Source organism: Amphibalanus amphitrite, unplaced genomic scaffold, assembly GCF_019059575.1.
Source record: "Amphibalanus amphitrite isolate SeventyFive unplaced genomic scaffold, NRLGWU_Aamphi_draft 000059F_arrow, whole genome shotgun sequence".
Taxonomy (NCBI): domain Eukaryota; kingdom Metazoa; phylum Arthropoda; class Thecostraca; order Balanomorpha; family Balanidae; genus Amphibalanus; species Amphibalanus amphitrite.
In genome coordinates this window covers 1,405,775-1,423,820 of record NW_024881555.1, presented here as the reverse complement: position 1 = coordinate 1,423,820, position 18,046 = coordinate 1,405,775, and the positions used below count along the sequence as shown (strand labels likewise).

Sequence of the window (18,046 nt, the reverse complement as noted above, 5' to 3'; positions counted from 1 at the left end):
ATGGCGCGGGGGGGGGGGGGGTGGCAACCACCCCCGCATGTGCGTTCTAGGATGGGAAAATGGCATGTGCGGGCGAGGGTTAAGGTTGGCGTGACGTGCGTGGCGGCCAGCACTCTTGGCACAGGAGAGACCGTGGTAGCCCAGTCGATCAGCAGGACGACGGCAGAGCTGGCAGTTGTGCGGTTCACATACCGGTGCCCCGAGTCGCAGCGCCACTGCTACCCGGACGGTTTCGTCCTCCAGGTGGAGTCTCAGACTGGTGACTGGGAGGGCTTGCACCCAGGCGGCGGTGTGGGGCTCTGCAGCAGCAAGAAGACACACCCGGACCACCTGGTTTGCCCCATCCAGCAGACGCTGCTGAGACGTCTTAGAGAACGCCTCATCCCAAGCGCGCTGCTTGCCCTCTTCTGACCATTAGTTATACCACGGATCACCTTATGTGACAACTTATAGGCCCGGGCAGTATGTGATCCGTGGTTATACCCAAGTTTATGTTAACTTATTTTTTTATGCGTATTTATACCTATGCCCATTTTATTTGCGATACGCTAGAGAAATCTTCGCATAGAAATGAGTATTGTATAAATTGTATTATACCTATAATGAGTATGAAAAATTTTCTAGCCTGAATCTTCAATAAAGCAATGTCAAGAGTATTACATAAATAATAGTTTTACGCTTAGGCCAAAACTTTTGTTTTTTACTTATTTCTGTTTATTAAATATTTTTTTTTAAAATATATGTTAACATATTCAGCTACATTTTGTCTTAAAATTGTTTAAAGATATCAATAAACCACGATGGCGCAACTCAAACACCAAGCAGAAACTGTCACGTGACTGCCTGGCCCAACCTTATCTTTAGGAATCTATAGGAATCTTGTCGGGACCCTTGACGGATCCGGCTGCTGATTGAGGTGTCAATTGTGAGAGAAGTGAAAAGATATTATTTTAAAGTTTCGTTAGACATTGTTGCTGTCTAATTTCATTGAAACTTGTGAGTTTTCTGTGCTTGGTTTCGCTAGAAGACTTTGAAGACTCGGGAAGAACAGACACGGTGAGTTTGACGCTGCCCTGCCACGCTCGACCATCTTCGTCGGCTCGACTAACTTGTTTAGCGTCTGTTAACTTTTTCGAAATGTAGTTAGGCAAGAAACATGAATTTCGCAAAAATCGTCCTTATTGATAGTCAAATGGTCACTCTGTTTTGCAACATTCATTATGACGCCGAGAATAACAGATTCTGGTTATATGCTCCGAAAAATGCGCATCTGAGACAAACGCGAGTTGTTTACAGCTTTGATTCACGTTGCTAGGTGGTTGCTATGGAGCTATGGATACTTCCTTACAGAGTAATTTGCATTTTGGTATCTTATGTGATATCGACATATGCCACCCATAATAGCTCAATTAATGCTGATAACAGTCCGGCGCACTGTGGTATCTCCAATTCATTTATGGAGACATTTCTATTATTGGAAACATTTCCAATTTTGACTACTCTTCTGTTCCAAAAATGGAAACGCTTGTTCCATAAATAGAAACGCTAACATTTCCGCACAAATTTTCTTGCCAAGGGTGGCTGGATTTGGTGTAGGTATAACCACTGTTTTGCGTAAAACAAGCACGGATACACCAAAAGCACTTGTCTTCTTGCATGGAAAGCTGATGCATTCAAATTCACCACTTAAAAATGCTCCTGAATCGTATCCATTTATGGAGACTTAGTTTCCAAAAATGGAAACGCTGATGTTCCAAAAATAGAAACGCTTAAGTTCAAATGTGTGCAAATTTAGCTTAAAGGAACTATCCCACCTTCTAAAATGTTGTTAAAACCAGTTAAATTGTGGCCGACTATAGATTTGATGATATGTGACGTCACAGCCCAAAATTCCCTCCTTCCCCAGGCAACATTACTGTCATAAAGCTGATTCTTTTTACTGTGTAGGCACCACAACTAAGTTCAGACCAAGTTTTAAGCGATTTTTCAACGAACAAACCCATTTAAATCAGAATGACTAAACGAGGTGACGTCACACTAACGGTCGCTCCATGTTGAAGATAGGGCCTGGGGCAAGGCCCATTTTCAAATGAAGGGAACAAATTTCTTCAACACCAAGAGGCTGCGGGGGTTGCAACCTAGATAGATAGTGGTTTCTGAACCTCGCCGCAAACTTGGCTATCTCAACTCAAACCCCATGTCAGTCGGTGACACACCAGGGAAATAAGCTAAAATTAGAGCGCTCTATTTATTGCTTCCGCTACTTCACCGTCTCCCATAGGGTCCTGTGTTGAGCTGGTGTCGAGGCTCTAAAAATGACGCCGATTTTTGCACCCTTCTCACAAAAACCGCTCGGACCGCCTGGAAACTAATTGTTCCGCTCTAAAAATTTCATGATCGACGGGAAAATGAACGAGGAAAAAATTGGCCCTGAAATAATTCTGAACTCCCTGTAGAACATATCGAAATATGGCTGCAAACTAGGAGCATGTCAAAATCGACAAAACAATACAAATAAACTTACCGGGATTTTTTTTTTATTTTCCATGCATCTGTGTATGAAATCAGTCGGTTTTTCGGAAAGATCGTCTTCTGTTTAATAAATAATTCCACAATTGCAATCGAGAAAAAAAAAACATTTCTCCTGTGACAGCAGTTTTGGCATTGTGCCAGTAGTTTGGTGTGCGCGGTGCTGCGTGGTCGTGGGGACGGAGTTGTGAGTATTTTCGGTGTTTTAAATGATTGATGGCCATTTGAACCAGCTTTATATTATTTCCTACCAATATTTGAATCAAGTTTTTGCTTTGAAAGACCATTGAAACCCCTTATCTCTTTATGAAACACGATCATATTCATCGTCGACGAAAATGGCGCGGGACTCCATGTGAGTTTCGATCGAAATAAATCGTAAATTAAATAATATTCGATGAAAAGTATCATATTTTAGTGAAACATTTTCATAAAATTAGGCATAAACTTTGCAAGGAAGTCAACATTGGATAATTGGATTCTTATTTTGCTCACATATCCTTGTAGTAGTCAAATGGCTCAATTGTTAGATAAATGCAAGTATATGTTTTGGCTTGATGTTTGCTGAGAAACCACCCAGCCACTTGCTGGTTGAGTGGTTTTCTGATAATTACCTGATAATCATTTCTCCTTTTCCTTAAAAGAAACTAAAATTCTTTTCAAAGTTACCAATTTTTAGGAAAGGTGGCTTGCTCATTGACAGTTCATGTTCTTGTTTTGTTATTGCTGGCAGTATTTTGATACAATAATGCAATATGAATTTTTTGCAATAATAAAACCTAAGACAGACTTAGTTAATGCGTCAATCAAACACCCAACAGAAAGATTGTGAGTCCTTGTGACGTGAAGTAGAATATTCTATGAATGTGTTTTATAGAATATGCCAAATGTTAAATTAATTTATTATTTGATACTGATAGCTGAGCATGTGAATTATGCCACAATATAATTTCATTTTCTGGTTTTGAAATAGCTGGCAGTATTTTACTTCAACAAATGTAATATACATGGAATACATGTTGTTATATCATGTAAAAAGTTTATTAACAGCCAACAGAAGGGGCTGTTTCAGCAGATAATGTTTGTACCTTATGCATTACCTTTCTTTTCTGCAGGACCATGCTTCTGCTGGGTGGTCGACATTTGCCTCCTGAAGAAGTTGAGCAACATGAAGACCACCAGATGAGGTGTCTGCAGTTCATGTGGAACTCTGCAGACTACAAGTGTTATGCCAACCACAACCAAAGTGCTGTGATCATGGAGGCATGAATCTCATGACAACACATCAGATTTGCAGTTGTACCAAAGTGTGATTCAAACCACCTGTGGCATCTCACTCAATGCGTGAACAGTGAGATCATTGTGCAGTGTTCAGCTGCAACTAAGACATTTATTAGTGACTTGTTTTGCAATTAGCCACCAAAAGCATTTTTGGGCTGGCTGCTGTAATTTGTTGTGCACTGCGCAATAGTGGTAGTGTTTTGTCACTCGTCAAGTTGTCAGTTGTGCATGTTGCATGTTTCTCTCCCCTCGGCCCTCATTATCAGTTAAGTGGTGAATTGGCATCAATCACTCAGTCTCCCCAGATCTCCATTGACTGTCTGTCAACCACCTAACTTGAGATGGTATTTGCTAATAGTGTCAGAAAAGAAGTGATTGTAGACATTTTTAGGATCATGCGTGTTCCAGTGGTCATTTTGTCACATGTCCCATAGTGTAATAAATGGAAACTGCTGTTCCCTTTTGAAGGTACTCGCGGATGCAGAAAGCGTTGGGCCTAATTGTTAAACGCACCCTCCTATCAGCGAATTGAAATGCTATTCTTTTAAACGAAAACATCCTCAAGCATTGTGGTTTTACTTTAAGGTTTCGGGATTTTTAGGCATTATGGCCTGTGGTACCCGATCTTATCGAGCTCCTGGGATTGTGGCTTTACGAGATCAATCAGGATCAGGTACGGAGTATATGATGTGGGACCAGTGTGCGTCCAGTCTTGCCTTGAAGCAGTTCAGCGAGGGTGCACCAACCACCTCGGAGGGGAGTCCATTCCAGTCGTTCACGACTCGGGCGGCAAAGGCCTCACCCTCGAGGCTGCTGGAAACTTCTGGATTTTAAACTGATGTCCCCGAGTAACTCCTCCAGCCAGAGCGAAGAATGACCTGGGGTCGGTCGGCATCGACCCCTCTGTGAAATAGTTGGTATGTGAAGATCATATCACCTCTCAGTCGTCTATAATGCAGTGATGGCATCTTCAGTTCTTTGAGTCGCTCCGTGTAGGGTTTGTGGCGGATGCTCTCTACCAGCCGGGTTGCCCTGCGCTGAACTCTTTCGACCTGTCGCTGATCCGCTCTGTAAAATGGACCCCATACAAGGTTCCCGTATTCTAAGTGTGGGCGAACCAGGGTTTTGAAAAGAATGGGCAGCGTGACTTCGTTGATGAGGGAAAACGACTTCTTGATTACGGCGAGGAGCTGCGTAGCCTTCGCCACTGCTGACGCTGCGTGTTCACGAAACTTAAGAGCGTCGTCCACGTGGACACCAAGGTCTTTCTCCACTCTTGCACTGGCTAGGGGAAAATCGCCCAGAGTGTATGAGAATCCGCAATTCGTGCTTCCTATGTGAAGTACGGTACACTTGTCCTTGTTGAAAGGCATCATCCACAAATTTGACCACTTTAAGAGAGCTTTCAGATCATTTTGCATGAGAGTCGTGTTGTTTATGGAATGGGCGCAGGAGTACAATTTTGTGTCATCAGCGAACAACTTCACTTTGCAGTGAATTTCGTCTGGCAGGTCGTTCACATAGATTAAGAAGAGTAAAGATCCGAGCACAGATCCCTTGGGTACGCCGCTAGCGACCTCCGTCCAGTTCTAGGGGCGCCCGTCGATGACCACTTGATGTTTCCTTCCGGTTAGAAAGGCCTCAATCCATGCCAGGAGCTTACCTGCTACCCCATAGCTGCGGAGATTGCTCAAAAGTCTCTGGTGGGGTACAGAATCGAATGCTTTCTGGAAGTCGAGATAAATAACATCTATTGGGTTCGCCTGTTCGATATCCTTGCTCCAGTCATCCAGGACTTCGAAAGGTTGAGTATTGCACGACCTTCCAGGTCGAAAGCCGGTGGGTGGTCATGACCTCATTTTCAGTGAGGAATTTCAGCAATTCGTCTCGAATAAGAGATTCGAGCACTTTACACGGTATAGCTGTGAGGCTCACTGGGCGGTAATTGCATGGTTCCACCTTGCTTCCCTTTTTGTAGATAGGAACCACACGTGCCAGTTTCCAATCGTCAGGATCGCAACCAGTGTCCAGTGACTTACGGAAGAGGTAGGCAAGGGGCCCAGAGAGGGAGCTATGAGCCTCTTTCAGTACCCTCGGGTGCAGGTCATCCGGTCCCGGTGAGCTCAACACATTAAGGCCTCGGAGCTTCTCTTCCACTGCCCGCGTTGTTATGGTGATGTCATCGAGACCGAGCGACTGGACGCGATCGTCCAGAGTTGGCACATCGTTTGCATCTTCAGTGGTAAAAACTGAAGCAAAGAACTGGTCGAGGATACCAGCCTTAAGTTTGGCATCACTAACCAATTGACCATTTGTGTCTTTGAGATCCCCAACCTTGGGCTTGGTCTTGAGTCTACTGTTGGTATACTTCCAGAATGCCTTGGGGTTGGTCTTCAAGTCAGTCACTAGCTGTGCCTCAAAACTGTTGCGGAGTCGTCTTGTCAGTACCTGAGTTTGTTCCTGCAGGCACGGTATCTTGCTGTGTCAAGTGGGTCATTGGAGGTGGCAGCTTTCATCAATAGCATGGTCTTCTGCTTCCGTAGCTGAAGGGCAGCACTTGTCATATATATGTTTTTGCGTGCCTTAAAACCCTTAGATAGCGGGATACAGGTGGAGGCTATCCTGTCCAATGTTGATTTCGGAAGAATTCTCTTCAACATCCAATCATCACGTTTGCATGACAAGGAACAGTACTCTTAAAAATATAAATGTTTCAAACCTCTGCAAAACGATTTTTAGCGAAAATTATCTACGCCTTTCATTTGTCATAAAACTACGCACCTAAATTATAAAACACATTTGACAGGTTCTGAAGTAGAAAGCATGCTTACCAGACACGGGCACCTCGATGTGATGGATATTCTTTCCAAACCAAAACGTTTAGCCATCAAAAAGCAATCGACCGAAATGGATACATAACCCAACCGACACAAGAACAACCAAACACCCGCCGATCGTAAATACCCCCTTTTCGCGTTGCGAAGCACGCGGGTCACCCTAGTACTGGACCATTTTGAGTGAACTTTGAGAAATACATAACGTACAACGGTGGTAAAATCGTTGCTATAGGTATAACATGGTTTACCCGCTCTGGGTGTGAGGAAGGTGTGTGGGGCAATGAGTGCACTGACGTGGCGTCCTAGGAAGGCCGGTATGAGATTAAAGCTCAGCGACACTAAGGGCTTGTGTGGTGTCTTCGGTTATCGGTAGCACCCTCAGAATCACCGGCGAAGGGCCTCAGAGCCGCTGGTAAGGGGCCTTTAGAGGTACTGGTGTGGGGCCGTCATGCAGGTGCCGGTGTAGGCGCTCAGAGTTGCTAGTGTGATTCTCTCAAGAGGCGCCGGTGAGGGTCCCTAAAGGCGTTGCTGTGGGCTCTCAGCCCCTCATAGACGCTGGTATGGAGCGGTTACAGGCGGGTGTTTTATCCGGTGTTTTATCCCTTGGTTTACCCTTACCCAGACATGGTGCCTCGATTTAAGTACATTGTGTGCTTTTGCATCTTAGAATCCGAAAACTGCAAGTTTGCAATTCCATTTATCCGAATTAAAGCATTTTTCGATCTTGTGAATGCCCAAACCGGTATTTTCAGGCCATGACCACCAATTTCGCTATCTCAACTCAAAACTAATGTTAAGGTGCGATGGTTACTTTAACCCTCGCCGGCACAGGCCATTTTGAGTCCTTGGACGGCACAAGGGGGGGGGGGGTGGTACGACCCCCCTCGCGTTTGGCCCCTGATGGAGCTAGAGCTTGGCGGAAAAAAACGAGCGTGTTGGCCGTCACGAGAGGAAGCCAATGATACCCAATTTTAAGGTCCTAGGTAATCGGCTGACTTTCCAGGTCAGGTCAATGACCCCAAAAATCGGGAATATCGGGACCTGTTAGAAAGTCGTAAAGCGTGGCTGCTAAGTGGTTTTCCGGGGTGCTGGTCACCAATATCGTGTTAGTTTTGATGACAGATGATGTCGTTAAGCGTTTAGACCAGGTCGGGTCAAGTCAGGTCAGGTCAACCGGTAGGGGTCGTGACGGGTATTCGTAATATGTGTCAATCGCCTTTAGCAGCTTCGTAACATGTTACGAACTACGAAGGCACCAAAACTACTTCGTAAATGTTCAAATGGTTGCTAAATCCGAATTCAGCTCCAAAAACTAGCCCAGAAACATGTAAAACTCGAAAAAGTGAACCGAGGTCACCAAAGGTCAATGACCTGACCTGACCTGACCTTCAGGTGACCTTGACACACACCCTAATGCATGGGAGCAACATCAAATCACATGTTTGAACGTTTGAAACCACGAAAAGCTTGCAAACGCGCGGCTAATGCGAGCCGACATACGCCGAATCGCGATTTCGGCCAAACATGGCCAGGGAAAAGAGGTCACAGATCAAAGGTCATTGGAGTCAGGGTCATGAAATTTTCAGGTTAGGTGTAAAATTGATCGATGCGAGGGTACTGAAAGTTTCGTCGCGATCGGCCGCTTTTTACGCAAGTTATTCGCGAACCTTAGCGAGGGGGGTTGCATCAACCCTCCCTGTACCGGCGAGGGTTAATGGGGGGGGGGGGATGTTTTTAGCCACACTTGGCAGTTTTCTGCGCGTATCACTGCGAAACTTGGTATAGCTTATTATACATCAACTTCTCATCGTCTGTGAAAAAATTGACCCCAGGTCACGTGAGGCCAGGTCACCAGGTCAAGCTAAGTAGCCATATCTTTAAGAACAAATGTGATGCTGTCATTACTACAGCTTACATCCCAGAGGTTTGAAACTCGGGCTTTTGCATGAGAAAATCAGTATGAAGAATTCGTATATCTCATATTTTTTCATATCCGTGACCTAAGGTCAGGTCAGTTTTGCGACCTCTCCATTATAAGTCAATAGCAGAAAATTGACATATTCTTGTTTTCGGAAATACCCTCAAACATCTTGACACTGGTAACATGACACACTGAACCGGAAAATTGCCCCTGTGTGCACTTTTTGCACTTTTGCACTTTTAATTGCAAATTGCAAATTAAAATTTAAATTGCAAATTGAAATTGAAATTGCGATGGTCCTAAAATCAGCGTCATACAAGCTAGGAGTCAAAAGATATGATGCAAAAACTTTCCCGCAAAAACGTCAAAATTGAATAGCTTTTGCCCGCTGGAGGCTAAACCGTTGATCTTCGGTCAAATCTGAGAACTCAGAAAAGCCTTTGAGAGAGCTATCGAATGCGCTTTTCGAATGCGCTCAGCTCTATTGGTTGGCGACTTATGCGCCGATTTATAAAAAGTTGTCAAATTCGGTAACAAAAGTTCGTGAAAATTTTACCTTTGATGACCTCCAGTGACCTCAGCGATGACCTGATCAAAAAATGATCTGTATTTTTCTGAGGGATCTTGTAGCGGGCTATATATTGCTTTTCACCGCGTCTTTCTAGCCTGCATTCTTTCCGAGATAATCTGGTGGATCCAAAAAGGCTCCCCCACCATGGCAAAGTTGGCTGAAAGGTCCACCCTGGCGCGGGTTAAAAGCATTTTTCGATGCTGTGAGTGCCAAAACCGGTAATTGCGTGCCCGGGACCCCAATAAGGCTATCTCAACTAAAAATATACATATGTTAAGGTGGATTGGTCACTTCGAAGCCTTCGCCTTTTTTTAGATAAACTGTTGTGGCGAAATATATCCCCCCCCTTACCGCCAGGACGAAGTTGGAAACTCCATAGCATCGATATTTACTGACCGTTCATATTTCATGTTTGTTTTCCAAGGAAACCCCGTGAAAGGTAGTCTTCTCAGTGACTTGACATATTATTAACCTTTGACCTGCTTCACAGCCACGTTATTTTTGATGACTTTTCTTTGCTCGCTATTTGCAGATATACTGTCTTGGTACATTGTGGTTCAGCTCTGGTCACGGCTGTGTCTGTGCTGAGGTAAAGCCTTGGGTGCAATCAGCCAACATCTATTGAGACCTCCCAGGGATAGGATATTTTCGCCATGCAAAAAACAAGTTACGCCAAAATAGCGGAGGGCGTAAAGCCATCGTTCGTGGAGGTGCTGACGGGGATGTCCCGTGAGGCCAGGTCTGGAAGGATTTATTATCATGATTGGCAATCCACTCCAGTGGTCAGCAGGCAGGACCCCGTTTACACTGACTACGGTGCTAACATCATTGGCATACATGGCGACGGCAACTGTCTGTTCCGGGCGCTCGCCTATGCTGTCGGTGATCCCTCGCTAGATCACGTGGCCCTTCGGCAAAAGATATGTGAAGAGGAGCGCACAGATGAAATGCTTAGGGAAGTGTTCCCTGACCTGGACGGCTACATCAATTCCATGCGCAAGGGAGGTGAGTTCGGTGGTGAGCCAGAGATAAGAGTAGCAGCACGTGTGCTTCACCGTCTCATTTATGTGTGGGAAAACGGTCATCAGGTGGCTGCTCATGGAGCACCAAACCAGTCTCCTATTCACTTATGCTATTATAGTCGGAGGCAGCACTATGACCTGCACATGGTCGCTCCATCTCCCCCAACACCACCAACACCCCAGGAGGAACAAACTGCCCAGACTTCACCGGCCATCACTGAGCAGAGCACCGACAATGATGGTGCTTGGACTATTGTTAAGGGACGAGGCGGTCGCCAGGCAAAGTGCCTAGATACTGTGACAAAACCAGCGAGTAAGGAGGGCTCCGCAGCTGCCACGAACCTCAACACTTCAGTCTGTGGCAATGCAGCAAAACGGGCAGTTGGCCGTCCCAAAAAACAGAAACGTATTTTCACGCATCTCTTCGGACGTTCAATCAACGTCGAGGATGTCTGTGTAGAAGCGCAAACAGCCTCTGAGGGCGCAGACGTGCCAGTGATCGTGTCCAAAACCATTCCGGTCGTTCCACTGGGTACAGATCATGGGGAAAATGAGGACGCAGCAAAAAGCTGTGAGGAGTCTGACACCGTAGTCAGCGCTACTGCCAAAAAGGCACGCGGTGGGCGTCCTAAGAAACGGCCCCCACCACCGCCATCATCAAAACGTACAGCCCCTATGGAACTTGATGTAGCAGAGACCAAAGAATTAGCTTCTCAAAACACCGTTCAGTCGGTTGCAGCACTTGAAGCTGACTCTTCAAAGATAGGACAGTCGGAGTCTAGTGCTACGGGAGGAAACGCTCAGCGTCGTGGCGGTCGTCCGAGGAAAGGTAAGGCTGTGGTACCACTTCGGAGAAAGGATACCGCCACGGACGCTACTATTCCTCAGGCTATTCAAGCAGATGGTAAGGAATCTGGTCAATTGCTCATTGACCCAGCAGAGAGTATTTGCAATGAATCAGAACTTCAGTCGCCATCGGCTGTTCCTGTGAACGGCCATAACCCCCAAGGACGCATGTCATCTACGGCTGGCTACATTCAGTCAGATTTAGACATCGACGGGGTTTCCACGCTGACTCGTGCCATGCTGGATGACTTCGTGGATAAGTCTTTGCATAATGTTGTCATAGACCGTGTGTCGACCGATCTCAGTTCACCAGCAGACAACAATTTAACCGGTCCCTGGCCGTACCGAGGCAGCACCAAAGTCGTTGTGACGTACCTTATTGGTGATCAAGGGGAAAAACGACAAATCAGCCTCTGTCACTTAAAGCAACGTGGTTTTCCTGCTCCGTCGCGTAGCGGCCAATTACGTTACACCTCTTACTCCTGGCTCCGATTCAAGGACTTGGTAAAAAAGTCTGGTCAAACAGTGGCCGCTGTTTTAGAGGACGAGAAGCTGTTTCACGAAATACTCCGCCTTGTAGATCGATTCTACTCCAAACATCCACGTCGCGCGGAGGAGGAAGGTCTGCAGCCTCACCGGGGTCCGCAGACTTGGGAGGACCGGCATAATCTCCTCCAGCTGCACTACTACGGTAAGGGCTGGTATAAATTTTACCGTTTCTCTACACTCCGTGAGATCTTCATATCCAGACACGGAGCTGATCGCTGGGCCGAGTTTCAGGCTGACCCCTGGTCGGAGACACTCTCAGACGAGCATTTCGAACTGCTGCTTCGAGATGTTCATCATAAGCTAAGACAAAACCATGCAAAATACACCCATCTGCTGGAAACCTTCGCCGGACCACAGTGTCACGAAGATCGCGGCAACGCCACTCGCGTCCAGTACAGCGTAATGTTTGTCACTCGCTCCGCCACGTCTGGTAGGCGTCAACAGCGCAGGCCGGTGGCGCAGGCGCCGCCTCAGCGCACTGCAGCCCCTGCCGCTGCAGACATCAGTCCACCCACGTCGTTCTTCCTCCGATCATGCACTGAGTGCGGCACGCTGCGCGTTCTTGATGCTAGAGCTGCGTCCAAGTATCCGCTCGGTCATTACACCTATGCCGGCGATCAGCACAGAGTTCGTTTCACTTGTGACCGGCTTGTCGGTATCACGTGTGACACTCCGCCAGACTTTGTCACCTGCACGGCGGAAGAGAAGCCGTCCACCTGGGTGGCCATGGGCGCTCGGACGGCGGGAGACGCGTTACCGCCACCGGCAATGCAGCTTCGGTCATTACGTGTGCTGGACGCATCTGATCATACAGAGGAGACTGAGGTTCTGGTTAGCTATCATTACCGTGGTGATGACAGAGCTGCTGAATGGACTGGTCGTCGTGCCGTACTGACCCGAACGTCAAACAGTGGCGTCGTCACACTGGGCACGCAGGCGAAGCGCAGACGCTTCCGTCCTATTTCCAGCAGTCAGTTCACAGCCGGCCGTTTCACCGTGGACAGTCCGCGCGAGGCAAAATGCTGCCAGGCGTGGCACGATCCGCTCGACACCGATTCTGAAGATCCGTCGTCCGAGCTTGAGTTCTCCAACTTACAGGTACTACGTGACATCCATGCCTTGTACAATTCGCTTCGCCGTGTGCGTTGCGTCAAGTGCAACCAGCAGACGCCCGGATTGCCGTATCCAGGCTATCAGATTCAGGTGCCTGAGCATGGCCGTTTGGTTAATTTGCCGCCGGACAGCGTTGTTTCTGGCGCCATATCGCGCTCGTCGCTGCTGCGTGCGGGCGGGCGTTGTACGGTGACGCTAGACCCCGAATTCAGGGGTGCCAACGGCACAGTTTTCACTGACCGAGACGTCACGGGCGTTTGTACAGCATGTTCATCAGCATATGAGGTTGACGCCAACAACAACATTGTACCTCGGCCGCTGGTGTCGGACATAAATCAATTACGTCCCGATCCGAATGACGTCGGTGACTTTGTCGGCGGCGCCGAGCGGCCCGTCGCCTCCCAGCCAGCGCTGAGCGCATCGGCTGCAAACAACGGTGCTCCAGAGGACGACAGTGACGAGCCAGAGCCGACGGACATCAGCCTGTTCTCGGCAGAAAATCTGGTAGCCACTGATGTCTACTCAGACGAGGCGTATCATCAGTTTGTGAAGTCATGGACACCCGCCGAGACAATGGTGCTGCGGCCAGTGCATCTGGTTGTCAGCGTGCTGCGTTTGCGTGCCAACCAGGTTCCGTTCTGCAAGCACGGCACCATTTCCTATCCGCTGAAGGACGCCTGCCGGGCGCGGAATTTACCGTGGTATGATTTTGAAAGGCTGCCATTCGTTGTGCTGGTGCAGAGCAGACGAGACGGCACGTCTGCCGAGGCCATGGTAAACATGCAGACCATACTGAGGGCCAAACACTTTATGGAACGCACCATGGAGTGTAAATACAACCCACGGCAGACGCGTCCATTCTATCGCTTTGTCGGCGAACAATGGATGCCATTTTCAAACGAAAACCTGGCAGCTCTGCAGCAGCGGCTGTCCGAGCCGGACCGGCCGAGCACGCCTGCCGGTCTTCGTGTCGTACTGGCCAGCGACATTCACGCCCGTGCAGACAAGGTGTTGCGGTTCAACGAGTTCTGCAATTGGCTAGAGTCTGGCTTCACCATGGCCGACGTAACCGCAGGTTGTTTGAAAAGACAAATTGAAAAACAACCGGAGCGGTCCTTCTCCGGGCTATGTTTTGCAAGTCTGGCCGCGAATTGGGGCAACTTGACCGGGGCCTAAACGTGCATTGCGTAACCGCAGGTTGTTTGAAAAGACAAACACTATTCGTTAGAATTGTGTTTTTCTATTGAAAAACAACCGGAGCGGTCCTTCTCCGGGCTATGTTTTGCATGTCTGGCCGCGAATTGGGGCAACTTGGGTCAGGCCTAAACTTGTGGCTCGATTTTCTTAAAAATTTCAGTGTATGGGCTCCCGCAGGCGATCTACCTGTTGGCACCGGTCGCTACTCGCTTAAAACCTCGTGGCACGTGGCACGTGCGATTCCATTTTCCCCATGTTAAGTCAACGGGGTTTTGGACACTTTTTGCGCGATCGCCAATGGCGGGAAAACGAGCCAAGGAAGAGGTGGTTTTCTTCCCAGCATTTTATGGCAAACACGTTTGGGTACACGCTGGTGTGCGCCGTATACCCCTCAGAACTTCGTAACGTGTCTTTGCACGAGGTCAAAGTTGAATTTTTTTCGCTCCCCATGTTAAGTCAATGGGCGTTTTTGCAGAGACTTTTTCATTCGCTCATTGTACAAAATTATATGATACGATTTTGTTTAAACTTTCAGGACTTGTTGAGAAAAGACCATAGAACATGGTGTTATGCTTCGTTAAGCTGTCAGAATTCGTTTGCTCTTTTGAAGCTCGTTTAAAAATGAAAAATTTTAACTTTGAAAGTCAATGGGAGCGTCTTTGATGCTTAATAACTTTTTACGTTTAAGATATGTTTAAGTCAAAAGTTGATATTTTATACAACTTTTGATGCTCTTTCCAATGATATATAGAACGTTATTGCACGTTGTTCCGTTTTCCTGGTGTTGTCCATCTGAACTTGTCAGTCACGTGACCCATTTGACCTTCGGATCCAATTCTGGTAGTCAATTCTGGCGCTTTTGTTACCATAGCGAAATATGTAACGCCGTGTTCACAGTTTACTGACGACGAAGGTCCTGCTTAATCTGGCAAATAGCGTTCGAGAACTGCGGCCAAGCCCCGCTGATCTTGAACGTGATTGGTCGGTGGGCGTAAAGAATCTCCGTCGTCAGGGAGACTGCGAACACGGGGTAAACCAAGGAGTAAACAATCTGTGCGTGGAATGGGGAGTGGTGAATGTGGAACGGCGATGATAGGTGCTGATGTCGTCGATTTTTATTTATACTGTTATCCTTATTATACATTCTGATCATTTTTTATGTTCAGGAGTTTTCTCTGTTGATTTAACATCAAAAACGGTGTGTTTAACTGTTATTGCCAAGTGCCATATTGATATTGAAATTGGGGTACAATTCAACATTCTGATTCACTGGTTTTCTATGGCCTGTTGTGTATCATATTATTGGTAATGTGAATATAGGTACTCCAAACGGCAAACACTGCTATTTTCTGGTATATATTAATGTTTGACCTGATTTTATATTATTGGTAATGTGAATATAGGTACTCCAAACACTGCTATTTTCGGGTATATATTAATGTTTGACCTGATTTTACTTCACTTCACCTTATATTTTTTGCAGGAACAGTTATCACAGCATTATTGTGCAAAAATAAGGGTGGTGTATCACAGCATATCACAGCACTCTGCCAGCCGCTTTTGGCTTCCATAGAGACATCAACAAGCCTATACCTCCAACACTACCGGAGGTTGACGCTAGCTCACGCGGAATGCGCTGGCAGCGGCTGGCAGCGCGCCCATGAAACACAGCCAGGGGTTTCTTCTGTAAAGTCATTGTTGTCTAGGTACATGGGCCTTTACCAATTGTTAACAGCTATAAAAATTGGAATTAAAAATGTTCAGGTATTATGAGCATCAGCTAAACAGGGAAGAGGATTCGGCTTCAGCCCATCTTGCAACGCCTCAATGAAATTTAACGAGAAACTTAAATTGAGGGAGCAGCTACTCAACTGTGGTAAAGCCCATAAATCCTTGTGGATTTACCTACATACCTGAGGTAAATCCACAAGGCACCTTGAGTTCAAAATATGAAGTGACAACAAGCGAAATATAGCAGAAATTGGGACTTAAAGGAGCTTAGAAATAATCTGCTTAGTTCATTTGAAATGTATTGTTACCCACTTTCTAACCATGCATATTTTTGTGTCTTGTGAGGTCTCATATAGCAATAAAAATAGAAAAGTTATACAAGAGCAGTGACATGCATAGTTTGCTTGTGTTGTCACAACTTTGTACAATATTTCCAGCTTTATAATATGCAGTTATCAGTCACATTGGGCATCACACATGTATTTTTTTTTCTGCAGGAGGGAAGACACAGGAGGGAACTAGTGACTCATGTTTTTGCTTCTATCGCTTCACCCCTGGGGAATCAGTTCCTGCACCCCTTGAATATAATGGTCACCAAGGGGTGCTGTCCTGACACGTTCACTTTCTGTTGAGAAGGTTAGAACAAACACCATGTGTGTCATTTAGTTGCATATATAATACTTCAATGTTAAGTCTGCATGAAGTCTGAAGTCTAGCCACTCTTAATCCTAGGTTGTCGTGACGTTAATCTAGCCTGGGTGGATATTTTGCTGTGCTAAAAGCACGGACTCCGCTACGCCCCAGTACGGCGGCTGGGGCGCCTCCCCTGGAGGAAAACGGCGCCGGGGAGGGGGACGGACACTGTTACACTTGCGGTTTTTTGTGTGGGGTAGCGTATACTCTTCTTACAAGTATTTACTATGGACAATGCTTGCGGGTGACCTCCACTGCACGTGACACGTGTAAAACGGAGAGGTGTCACTTTTGTTACGGAGCGAGCGAAGCGAGCGAAGTCTTTCCTTAGATTAACGGAAATTTCTGAGTATGAGCGGCCGGCCGGCCGGCCGGCCGGCCGTGCGGACGCTTTTGCGAGGCTTATAGGCGGCGTGATGCCCCAAAACGGATATTGCGGCGCCGTCGATTGACGCACGAGGGTGAAATTTTCACGACTCGTGGGTCATGTAATTCAACAGGTCGTATTAGCTTTTGGGCACGATTCGGCCGGGGGTGCGCCCGTGGCGCGTGCTCATGTGCGCCATAGGGTTAACATTAAAAACGGCAAAAACAGGCTATTGCTCCAGATGGTCCGACCACTACAACCCCATATGATGCACTCTTGGCTGCATCCCCACCCCACCCTTTCCCCTTACAGTATGAAGTATGAAAAACAGTGATTTTTTACTGGAGCTGCAAAGTGTGCCTTTGAACCACCTTATGATTTACTAGTATCTAATGTATTTGTCCATCAGGATCAGTTATCTAATGGCAGTAGACTGTTGTCTTCACATACTTCATATCTATTTTGGCTACTGCATTGTGTTCTGTAAAAAAAAAATATGGAAAACGTTTTGGATGTAGTTTTTAGTAGAATGCTTCTTTACAGATCCCGAAAGAAGATAACTGCTTGTTTTCTTCACCGCCACCAGTCTACCTGCTCTCTGCACACTCGGCAGAGCGCGGCAGGGCACCCCACGGAGCTGCACTAGTCACATCCGGGCCCCACGCCGGTCGACGGCCGATGCGATGGAGGCACTACTCCGAGGCACTACTGGGAGGCCTGCGGCGCGGACGACGGATGCGGCAGTTGGTCAAGACACGGCAGCCTACTCGAGGTGCTTCTCGCCTGGAGGACGCAGGCGAATCGCGTTATCCTAGCTGTGCCTCGTCATGGTGCGATGAGCCTTAATAGACTAATGCATATTCTTCCTTTGGTTGTAATTCATTTGCTGCTGCCCGCTGGGCTAAGGAGTAACTCTGTGCGCCTACTTTGTGCAGACGCTCGTCCAGTGCCGCCCTTCGTTTGCCGCACATATCTTTATTTATTCTTTGTTACAATTCCGTCTTTGGTCATTTTTTTTTTTTACCATGGGGGCACTTGAAAGTTTTGTTTTTAAATCTGTGGACATTGAACCTGGAATCGGTTTTTTGTCGGATTTCGGTTTTGTTTTTGCACTGTGGAAATATCTCGTTCAATATTTTTTTAAGATAGGGCGTGTTAAAACTTTTAGTCTCATTACTCCTCTGTGCATTCTAAAGTACTATAATGTGCATCTCAAGTGTTTGGTGCTGTACTGTTATTATTTATGGTTAATCCAGTGCTGATTTATGGTTAATCCAGTTTTTATTCGATTGAATCGTTGTGTGTAATGTGCATGACATCCGCGTACCGCCTGTAGCAGTGTTATATATTTTCATTTATGCTGGAAAATAATAACTTTCTTGTTCATTG

At 46.7% G+C, this 18,046-nt stretch overlaps 1 protein-coding gene across 1 annotated transcript in view; it reads left to right on the top strand.

The window, feature by feature from the left end:
- Positions 1–852: 852 nt before the first annotated feature.
- Positions 853–18,046, top strand: part of LOC122378407 (FYVE, RhoGEF and PH domain-containing protein 6-like) — a 39,373-nt gene continuing 22,179 nt past the window's right edge. The window contains exon 1 of the mRNA XM_043359428.1: positions 853–1,056. The gene's annotated coding sequence lies outside the window, so the exon portion shown is untranslated. The remainder of the gene's footprint in view (positions 1,057–18,046) is intronic.